General features: G+C 35.7%; 1 pseudogene across 1 annotated transcript; it reads left to right on the forward strand.

Annotated features, from left to right (window-relative positions):
- The first annotated feature begins 1,595 nt into the window (after positions 1-1,595).
- LOC124821067 (uncharacterized) lies at positions 1,596-9,426 on the forward strand (annotated as a pseudogene). The gene is made up of 7 exons (XR_015786874.1): positions 1,596-2,639; positions 2,756-2,801; positions 3,015-3,110; positions 3,185-3,260; positions 7,347-7,607; positions 8,089-9,017; positions 9,104-9,426. The product of XR_015786874.1 is annotated as an uncharacterized LOC124821067 (transcript).
- Positions 9,427-11,657: the final 2,231 nt, after the last annotated feature.

Raw genomic sequence — 11,657 nt, forward strand, 5'->3', positions numbered from 1 at the left:
TTGTTGTTGTCTCCAATCCAGGTTAATGATTCTATATGTGTCTCTGTTTTGTGTTAAACGAAGAAGAGAAATGCCAAAGACTGCAACAAATATGGGACATCCGTTGAACCTTCAACGCCAAAGAGTTTTTAAGGGTGATGATTGAGAAAAAAAAAATAATTTCAGATCTTTCTAAGCTAATTGTATTGGTTTTTTTCATTATATTTAGTGCCAAATTTTTTTATTTTTATGACGTATTTGATTAAGTATAATTCTAATTTTGATTAGAATTTCATTTTCCCTATCAAACAAAAGAAACAAGAAAACAGAGCACAAATAACACAACACTTCATAAAAATGTAAATAAAACAATTACATACACAAGATAATAGGTATATTTGAAATAGAAATGTTCAGTGATCCACGTTTAAACAAAAAAAAGTTTATGAAAAAAAACAAAAACAAGAGAAGAAAAATAATACAAAAGATAGAGAAAATGAAATCGTCTCTTGCTTTATCCAATCTCCTCCCATGTTTCCATCACAATTGAAAAAGTTAATGTACCAGTTGGGACCGGGCATCAAATAGACCGGACGTCCGCATAACCATAATGGTCCAACCACGCTAGCCCTCTGCTCGCCATCGGGAGGGGTCGAGCGTGATAGGCCGGACGTTCGTATGTCCGTGATTACGCAACCTTGCCTCTTGCCATCTGAATAAACAGCAACTCATAGAGGCCGGCCGGTCATACCGCCAACTAACCAGATTGCCTATATGGGCCGACCGGTAGTAAGGCCAAACTTCGAGAGACCGGCCGGCCACATCACTAATTAACCAGGTTTAAGGTAAGTAGTGGTTAAAAGCTATTGGGCTGGATTTGGGCCGTGATTAACTTTTCACTAATCCCAAGCCCATAACAAAAACTATAAGGGTGTTGCTCCCTCCACCACCCCAAGTCTCCACACTATTTTCTTTTATTCCAAAAATAGTTTACACCTCCTCACTATTTTCTTTTATTCCAAAAATACCATACACCTTCCCATTTACCTCGATAATCTTTCTCTCTCTGCATTAATGAAGCATTCATATGCCTCAAATTTGAACTTGTAATATATTGCAAAATATAAAATTCAGAGAAACTTCAATATTAGTGCTTCTACCACTTCCACTTTATAAACTTAAAAGTTAGATGCAAATACAAAATAATAAACATAATAATATTAATAATAAATAATAATATATTATTATTATTATATACTAACTTTATAATAACAAAATAACTAAATAAATTCCAAATCTTTAACAAATAACTTTTCTTTTATATTTTAAGTATTTAATAATATTTTTATATTATTTATCTAATAAATTAAATACTTTATTCAAGTTATTTTACATTTTGCAATATATCATAAGTTCAAATCTGAGCCATGTAAATGCTCCATTAATGCAGAGAGAGAAAAAGAAAGATTGTTCATAATATAAATGTTCCATTAATGTAGAGAGAGAAAGAGAAAGATTGTTGAGGATAGTGGGGAGTGTAGGATATTTTTGGAATAAAAAAAAATAGTAGAGAGGTGTAGAATATTTTTGGAATAAATGAAAATAGTGGGGAGGTGGAGGAACACTGAGGGTGGTGGAGGGAGGAACACCCAAACTATAAATACAGATCTAAGGTGAGTGGTAGATATGTTGCATTTACTGCACATTTATTATTGTTCTATCGAAAAACGCCATTACTCTTAAACTAACTTTGGCATTAAACTAACTCTTAAACTAACTTTGACATTAAATTAACTTTGACAATTAATAATTTGGAAATCATCTTAAACTAAACTATGCCATCATGAATATTTTTCAAGAAAAAAAAAAATAACGGAAAGATAGAGAGAAATGTGATTTTCCCGCCCACTCCCTCTCCACTTATCAATTCAATTCCCTTATTTCCTTTTATACACCTTTAACATCTCTTCATGCTTTCCCTCGTTTTCTATTCCCTTATTCGAGACATCTACATCTTCGCTCGAGTGCTCCTCAATTATCCAATCTCGTATTTCTTCTTCGTAAGTTTCATTTTCATTAAAAATTCATCATCTTCCTTCATTTTTTCGCCTTTTCCACCGAACATCTTCATCGACCTAGGGTTTTCTCCATCATACCTTTCCCTTCAATTTCAACCGTTTAAAAGCCTTTCTCACCGATTATTTTCGCTTTCCACCGTTTAAACCTTCATTTCCACCGGTCAATCTTTGTTCTGCACCGATTAATCGGTTCAATCTCTTTTCAAGTGTTTAATCGGTCCAGAATCTGAGTTCTTCCTCCGTTTAGGGTTTTCCACCGAACAAACCCTAAGTCTTAGGGTTCTAGTGTTTCCTTTCTCGCTCTAGAGGAAGCTTCGAGGAACCTTCAAATCGAACTCGCGCCGCGCATCGGTGTTCTTCCTCAGGCGTCTTCCAAACCGAAGAGTTTTATGAGTTTTGGTTTTTGTGAAACTGTTGCACAGTTAAAATGGAGCAATTGTCGGAGAACCGGAGCGAAGCAAAACGATTGGCGCCGCCGCCTCCACCTTCGTCGCCGCAAGGCATTCACCAAAGCGATACGGACAGGATGAAGGGAACGTAAATCAGCTCAATGAATGTTCTTCTCTCTATCGCTTGATGCAGGTTAACTTCATTGTTTTTGTTAATTACTTATTTTCCCTCCCTAAAATCCTAAACCTTCGTATTTAAGATTCTTTGATCTGGCCATTCCTAGAGGATTCCTTTTCTTTATTTTTCAGGATTGTGTTGTTCGATCACACAGGAATTGGAAAGTATGCCAGCCAGGTATCCATCTTTCATAATTTCTCTGTTGCTTTCTGCCCATGTGACATGTTATCCATCTTTAATATTTCAGTTGATGGTGCGTATGAATGCATTGTTGGAATTCATGGAAATTTGTTTTGGAATCCAATTAAATAATTCTTCAACCTTTTTTTTATTCAGAAAGTTTAAGTTCTATAATTGTATTTAAATTAACCATCGTTGAACTCTTAACAGAAGTACATGCTTTGAGGGAATCCTCTGAAAAGAGAAAAAACGTGCAAGGGAAGTAGAACTGTGCTGAAACTGAATTTGTTTTTAGCCGCTTATGAGGTTACCTTCTCTGCTTCCCTCACCAGATGAATATTTTTTAGCATAGTCAATTGAAATAATTTAGATGAATACAGGGAAAGGGATCTTATACATACAGAAATGTATTGGAAGCAGGGTTTTCTGATTGAAATGCCGAATATGTGTTTTGAGGTTAGAGAAATTACGTCCCTAACTTGTTTTTACTTCTTAAATTCACTTGGGATGTGTACTTGCTGTTTGATGATAATGTTAACTGAATGATAACTGAGCAAGCACTCTGTCCATTCGCACCCTGTCCTTGATCGTTTCATATGTTTATTGTGCATGAAGCTAATAAAGTACGGCAACAAGTGAAATTATCACTTTATAGAAGTAATTATAAGACTTGACTAAATAGCCTTTTTTTTATTGTGATGTATAACTTGACTGCATGTTGTGTTCGTGTCAACTGTATGATTTGTGTACTTGCTCGAAACTAATCTCTCAGTGCTTTCTCACTAGCTATGTTTATTAGCAAACGATAAATGGTTATAGATTAAGGATTCCGAGGAAGCTACCCTAGTAGAATAATATTATTTTATTATTCATTTTCATTAATTCTCTCTTATCTATTCCTCTGAATGTGCTTTAGTATCTTAGAATGTATCTGGAAGATATTTTTGTCTGTAGAAAGTAGTACTTGGATTAAATAATCATTGTAGTTTTATCCACTGTTTTGGCTTCTTTTCTGTACTTTTTTCCCACTGTGCTTTTTACTGTTTTAATCTTTTTACATCAGTGTTCTTATTGTTGTATAGTGAATAAAATTTGTCCACATTAATCAAGAGAATTTTATTTATATATTACTAATGAAATTATATGCAGCTTTGTGGTTATGTATTCGTATTTTCCATAAATTAAATAATATAGTTTTAGAAAATAAACAATTCTATAGAAATGGTTTAAAAAATTGTTAGAGATTGTTTTTTAAATGAAAAAGTTAGGGAGCTTTTTTTATTCTTTTTCTTTGTGGAAGAGGTGTCCAGTTACTCAGTATATGTATATATCTTTTTATTATTAAGGGATACAATTATTTAAATAAAAGGTGAGATAGTGAAAGATGCATGCTTTTTATAAAATGGATAAATAAAACATGAGTTATTAAAGGATGTATCTCATGGTTAAATTATATATCATTTGGAAAACGTATATATCATTAAATAGTTTTGCTTTGATTATTATTAAAATTATTTTTAAAAAAATCTTTGATTATAAAACAATTTAACGATAATTTTGTAATAAAAAATATTCTTTAAACAACTTTTTTTTGATTTCTATTAATCTTTTTAGAGAATCTTCAGTGTAAAACAAATTACTGATAATATTGTCATAAAGCATATAAATTCTGCATGATAATATTGTCATAAAGCATATAAATTCTGCAGTGGAAAATGATGAAAGGAGGCCCTTGGTCTAGCTTATTGTCTTATAAATGAAAGTATTTTTTTTCTTGTAGTGGATCAGCGTCTCCCTCTTGCGAAACGAAACAAAAATTGAGTGAAGAGAAGATGAAGGTGGGTGCTTATGCTCCCCTAATCTGCATCTTGTGTGAGACGAAGAGCCCTAGGATTGGGTTTTGTCCGAGAGAAAAAATGATCAAAAGAAAATAGAAGAATCCAAAACTGGGTTTGGCTGTGAAGGAAGAGAACCTAAAATTGGGAAAAAAAGGTTGTGATTAGGGTTCAACTTAGAGAAAGGGGATTAACTAAATCTTAGAAAAGAAAATTTTGATTTAGAATCTAATTAAGACTTTGTTTCAGAATAATTAGTGGTTGAATTAGGTTTTGCAGTGGAAGAAACTTATCCTTATAAAGTTAGTCTAAGTGATGGTCATCAAAAGACTACTAGTGGGATTTATAAAAAATTAACTTTGAAGTTGGAGGGATTAGAGGTCAAGGAATGGTTTTAACTGTTTAAATTAGGAGGTGTGGATGTTATATTGGGAGTTGCTTGGTTAACTACACTTGAAGAGGTAAAAATTAATTGGAAGGAATTAATAATGCGCTTCATTTAAGGAGAGAAGGAAGTTTCAATAAAAGGGAACCTTCTTTAACCAAGAGAGTGGTGACTCTAGCAACTTTGTTAAAAGAAAAGGAGATTAAAGTGGTGATATTAGTTTAGGAGTTGGGTATTGTATAATTGAAGAAAAGAAAAGGAGATTGAAGTGGTGATATTAGTTTAGGAGTTGGGTATTGTATAATTGAAGAAGTGATGTGAGGAACAAAACCAATTAACAACCAAGCAAAACACAAAGTTGTAGGAAATTGTAGGTACTTTTGAAGGCATATTCAGTACATCACAGGAGTTACCTCTCAAAAGGCATTTAAATCACAAATTTCTAATTATAGCCGAAATAGATTTAATCAGGGGCATTATCAATTCTGTTTTTCCCAAGATCAGGTAAGATTTGGAATCCGATCTAGCCTCTCATTCCCATTTCACACTGGAACTTGGAAAACTACATTACAATGGCAGGTTAGTGATTTCTGCTAATTCAAATTTAATTCAGCGGTTAATAGCTAAGTTTTATGTCACCTAAACTGTGGATTCATGAATACTCAAGACTTATAGAAGGTTGGCCCAATCTTTATATTGGATGTGAATGAAGAAGGACATTACCCATTTTGTTATAGCGTGTTTGGTATGTTAACAACATAAGTATCTAACTTCTTTCCCATAAGGGTTGTTGCAACCTTTTCCCATTCCTTAAGCAATTTGGGAGTAAATTGGTATGGATTTTATGGTGGGGCTGCCCAAATTCAATGGGTATGATGCAGTTTTAGTAGTGGTGGATCGGCTCAACAAATATGAGCACTTTATTCCCATCAAACATCCCTATTTTGCTAGGTCTATTGGTGAAGTGTTTGTTTAGGAAATTGTGCGTCTACATAACATCCCTACTTCCATGGTCAGTGATAGGGAGACTACATTTTTGAGTTTGTTCTGGAAAGAGTTATTTAGACTTCAAGGTACAAAATTGTTGACGAGCACAACTTATCATCCTAAAACGGATGGCCAAACAGAAGTGCTTAAGCAGGTGTTGGAGACTTATTTAGAGTGTTTTAGTTACGAGTAACCGAAGAAATGAGTGTGTATCCTTCCTTGGGTAGAATATTGATATAACATCAATTTTTAAGGGTCTGCCAAGTGCACACCCTTTGAGATTGTTTATGGACGTGCTTCTCTAGCTATCACTCACTTTGTTCCAGGAAAAACAATTGTTGAAGCTGTGACACAGGATCTTAGACTAGAGATGAGGCTCTTATTCAATTGAAATAACATCTAGGAAGGACGCAAGAGAAATATGCCAACAAGAAGAAAATGTCATCTTCAATCCAGGTTGGAGATTGTGTTTATTTGAAGATTCGACACCATAGGCAATTGTCCATGTCTATTAGATTGCATCCCAAGCTTTCACCCTGATTTTATGATCTTTTTTGGTTCTTAAACAGACTGGTCCCGTGGCTTTTTGCCTCCAACTGCCAGAGACGGTTTGAATTCATCATGTCTTTCATGTCTTTCAACTTAAACATGCCATAGTTTGAATTCATCATGTCTTTCATGTCTTTCAACTTAAACATGCCATAGGTATCGATAACGTTAAACATGACCTTTTAGCAAAACTCCAAGAAACCGAACGAAGCTGTCTTCCTTTGAAAGTCTTGAATTACAGGATGCAACAACTCTATGGGATATCAGTCCCTTAGCTTATTATTCAATAGTGTTACATGAAAAGGCGAAGGGACTATTTGTGATCAATTTTCAGACTTTCACCTTGAGAACAAGGTTGTTCGGAATACGAGAAGTATTAATATAATATAAAAATAATTATATAATTTTATTAGTAAAAAATATACAAGAAATACTTATTTAAAAATATAAAAATTTTAAATGCACAAGTAAAAAAATTTAACATTTTTTAATACCTAAATTAACACTAAGTAAAAATACTTTTACCTAATAATTAACGTGGAAGCTATTAGCTGAAAGGGTAGTTTTGTCAATTCAAAAACTCCAGCGAAAATATTGTACTGACTAAAATTTCTTTTCAACTCGCTTGTCAAGAAAAAACGCTTAGGTGTGACAAATAATTTAAATTTAAAATTTAAAGTAAGAAGCAAAAAGAAAACCATAAAATAAAATAAAAAAAGGTTTTAAAAAGAAACTCCCTCCTTTTTTTTTAAACGTTTTAACTATTTGTGTGATTATTATGCCTAGGAGGGAGTTCGAAAAAGCAAAGCCAAAAGAGCTGTTTCTTTGAAATTCATCTTCTCTTCTTCATATGTTCGTTGTGCGATGAACCAAACCAAACGTGGGCTTGTGAGGCTGATACTCTTCCGTGAACACATTTGTTTTCTTTTTTGTTCTTCTCTCAATCTTTCTGAATTCTGAATCGCTTAATGCTCAACGATTCTTCTGGCATTATCTCCCTTCTGCAAGATCTTCATCTCACCCAGTCTTCTTCCAAAGTTCTCTCAGGTTAGTGGATTCGCTTCACGAACATCTGAACGAGTTGGTAATTTCGTGAGTGTTTTTGTTTTCCCCGTTCTTTTTCTCTGTTTCTATTTTCATCGTTTTTTTTCTCATTTTTTGTTTCGCGGCACGTAATACGGGGATAACTGAAGAAAATGAGGATTGTTGTTTGAAATTTTTTGTTGTTGTCATCTTGAATTTTAGTTTCTAAGTGAGGCATTTCGAGTTAGTTGATGTTCATCTTTTGATTTTTAGGTTTTCAGTGTTTATGATTTTCTTTTTTATACTTTCTCAGATATTTGAACTAAAAGTGTTCAAGATAAGATCTATTTGTGTGTGGATGTTGTAGTAATTTAAAAAAGAAAAAAGAAAAAGAAAGATTGAAGGTGGAATTTTCAACCTTGAGGGAAGGTGATTAAGCTTGGGTCCATTGAATTAGCCGAGTGGGGGTGTGGATGTGTTAGGTTAATGATTTTGAATTTTACAGCTTGGAATGCGGTTGAACGTGATGATTCGATGAGGACTTTAAAGCATGGAGCACTGGACTAGAGTAGCGGAGAGTAGAGTGTCTATGTGGAGCTAGGGTTATCCTGATAAAGTCATTCATTGGGGGCCTTGTTTAAAGTTTGAAAGGCTCATTTGTATGGAAAGTTAGCTTTTTTGTTTTTTAAAAAAATGTTATGAGTTTTTGTTTTTTTCGCAATTTGCAATTGGCGATGGTAACCTTTTTTGTTAATGGCAATTCGCAATCCAGTGTCCTGCCTGCCTTCCAGTCCATCAAGTCATTACCCTCCGAGTTCAAGTTTGCCAACAATCCAAACCCTCTGGTTGTGGAAAAACATGGAGATGTCAAATGTAGACACACCAATCCAATTTGATCAAATGGTTTTGAGAATGGTGCACTAGTAGGGGAGGTTTGTATGGGAGTTCGAGTAAATTTACAGATCAAGACATGACCATATCCGGTAATCAGAGTATGCAAAAGAGTGGAAATTTTTGTGCCATTCTTGGTTGATGTTTTTATATTTAATTTTCCTGTTTAGAGTGTTTTTCTATTCTCCCTCAGATGTTCCTTGCTTCATTTGTTAGAGTAATGCTTTTTATCTCTGCAAAAAGATTGGGTATTTGTTGTGGGAGTACTTGTCATATGTACTTTTTTGGCTCCTGATTCTTGACTACAGAATAAAAAGTAATGTTTTTTTTTGGAAGTTTGTCCTATTCTTAATTGGAGCGTTCTTCACTTTGCACATCAAAACTCACTTGAACTGTCACTGATTGTTTATGTTTTTTTATTTAATAGGTTGTTCTTCTTGTTCTTGATGTTCATGCATGCATAGCAAAAGATCCTCGGCATTTTCGACGACTTGTTGTTTTCCTGATGCAAAATTTCCTGGTAGACAATTCCCTTTTGGAGAAGTAAGCAGCTGTTTCCCACCATCCTTATATTCTTAAGTTAATTTTTTTTAAAGTATGTTTTCTTTATTAATTTTAACTTGTTCTAGAGTGGTGCTTTGATGATTCACGGGCTTTGTGTGCTTTTGAAGGCTGAGAGAGTCTACCGTGAACTTTTCACTATACTAGAAGGGGAGTCTGACCTGGAATTTGTTTCAATTATGGTTCACGTGGGATATGAACATTTGGATAACCTTATAAAATCTGCTTTTGGATGTATACTTGACCTCAGCATCCATTTTGTAGTTTAATATTGTACTCAAAGTCTCCCGAGTCAAATTTTTTGCTATAGTTGGGAAATTAATATTGTTGCATTTCATAAAAGTGTTGGATGATTCTTTGGTAGTTTAAGTGAACTTATTTTTAATTTGAAGTATAGTGTTTAATTACATTTTAACCAACTATTTCAGAATATTTTGAAAAGTTTCGCTATGTATAAATTCCAATATTTGTACTCTGGAATGGAAAAGTGACGAAAGATTAAATTATTCTGACTTACAATTTTTTTTTATCGGGTTTTGGGTTTGGGGTTTTTAAGTTTTAAGGTTTAGGGCTTTTTAGGTTTAGGGTTTTTAGGGCTTAGGATTTGGAGTTGGGGGGGGTGGGGGTTGGGGGTTGGGGGTTGGGGTTGGGGGTTGGGGGTTGGGGGTTGGGGGTTTGGGGTGTTAGGGGTTTGGGGTTTGGGGTTTGGGGTTTCGATTTTCGGGTTTGGGGTTTTGGGTTTGGCGTGTAGGGTTTGGCGTGTAGGGTTTGGCGTGTAGGGTGTAGGGTGTAGGGTGTACGGTTTGGGGTTTGGCGTGTAGGGTGTAGGGTGTAGGGTTTAGGATTTTGAGGGTTTTTTAGGTTTAGGATTTTTTGGGTTTCGTATTTCAGGTTTGGGTTTTGGGGTTTGGGATTTCGGGTTTGGAGTTTCATGTTTCGGGTTTGGGGTTTCGAGTTTGGGGTTTCGGGTTTGGGGTTTGGGATTGGAGGTTGGGGTTTGGGGTTTTTTAGGGTTTGGGTTTTTTTAGGGTTTAGGGTTTTTGAGGATTTTTGGGGTTTCGGTTTGGGGTTTGAGGTTTGGGGTTTAAGGTTTCGAGTGTTTTAGGGTTTAGGGTGTTTTAGGGTTTTTTAGGGTTTAGGGTTTAAGGTTTAGGGTGTTTAAGGTTTAGGGTTTAGGGTGTTTGGGGTTTAGGGTTTTTAGGGTTTAAGGTTTCGAGTTTTTAGGGTTTTGGGTTTATGATTTTGGGTTTATGGTTTTTTAGGGTTTAGGATTTAGAGTTAGGGGTTGGGTGTTGGGGTTTGGGGTTTCGTATTTCAGGTTTGGGATTTGGGGTGTAGGATGTAGGATGTAGGGTGTATAATTTAGGGTTTTGGGTATAATGTTTAGGGTGTAGGGTTTAGGGTTTTTAGGTTTAGGATTTTTTGGGTTTACGGTTTCGGTTTTGGGGTTTATGGTTTTTTAGGGCTTATGGTTTTTTAGGATTTAGGGTTTTTAGGGTTTAGGATATAGAGTTAGGGTTAGGGGTTGGCTGTTTGGGATTGGGTGTTTAGGGTTAGGGTTTAGGGTGTAGGGTTTAGGGTGTAGGGTTTAGGGTTTTGAGATTTTAGAGATTTTTAGGTTTAGGGTTTAGGATTTTTTGGGTTAAGGGTTTGGGGTTTCGGATTTTTTGGTTTTGGGGTTTGCGGTTTCGGGTGTTTTGGGTTTGCGGTTTTGGGTTTCAGGTTTGTGTTTTGGGTTCGGGTTTCGGGGTTCGGAGTCCGGGTTTGGGGTTTGGGGGTTGGGGTTTGGGGTTTTGGGTTTGAGGTTTTTTAGGGTTTAGGGTTTTTTAAAGTTGGGGTTTCGGTTTGGGGTTTAAGGTTTTTTAGGGTTTAGGGTTTTTTAGGGATTAGGGTGTTTTAGGGCGGTTTTTTAGGGTTTAGGGTGTTTAAGGTTTAGGGTTTAGTGTGTTTGGGGTTTAGGGTTTAGAGTTTAAGGTTTCGAGTTTTTAGCGTTTTGGGTTTAGGGTTTTGGGTTTATGATTTTGGGTTTATGGTTTTTTAGGGTTTATGGCTTTTTAGGGTTTAGGGGTTTTAGAGTTAGTGGTTAGGGGTTGGGTGTTGGAGGTCGGGGTTTGGGATTTTGGGTTTGGTGTTTGTGGTATAGGGTGTAAGATTTAGGGTTTAGGGGTTAGGGTTTAGAGGTTATGGATTATGGTTTTGGGTTTAGGGTTTTAGGGTTTGGGGTTTGGGGTTTCGGTTTTCAGGTTTGGGGTGTAGGGTTTGGGGTTTGGCGTGTAGGGTTTGGGGTTTGGCGTGTAGGGTGTAGGGTTTAGGATTTTTTAGGTTTAGGATTTTTTGGGTTTCGGATTTCGGATTTTTTGGGTTTGGGGTTTGGGGTTTGGAGTTTGGAGTTTGGGGTTTGGGGTTTGGAGTTTGGGGTTTGGGGTTTGGGGTTTCGAGTTTGGGGTTTGGGGTTTCGAGTTTGGGGTTTCGGGTTTGTGGTTGAGGGTTGGGGTTTGGGGTTGGGGTTTGGGGTTTTTTAGGGTTTGGGGTTTTTTAGGGTTTAGGGTTTTTGAGGGTTTAGGGTTAGGGTTTCGGTTTGGGGTTTAAGGTTTGAGGTTTGAGATTTGGGGTTTGGGGTTT

The sequence above is a fragment of the Vigna umbellata genome, chromosome 5 (assembly GCF_029865625.1).
Source record: "Vigna umbellata cultivar VRB3 chromosome 5, Vumbellata_1.0, whole genome shotgun sequence".
Taxonomy (NCBI): domain Eukaryota; kingdom Viridiplantae; phylum Streptophyta; class Magnoliopsida; order Fabales; family Fabaceae; genus Vigna; species Vigna umbellata.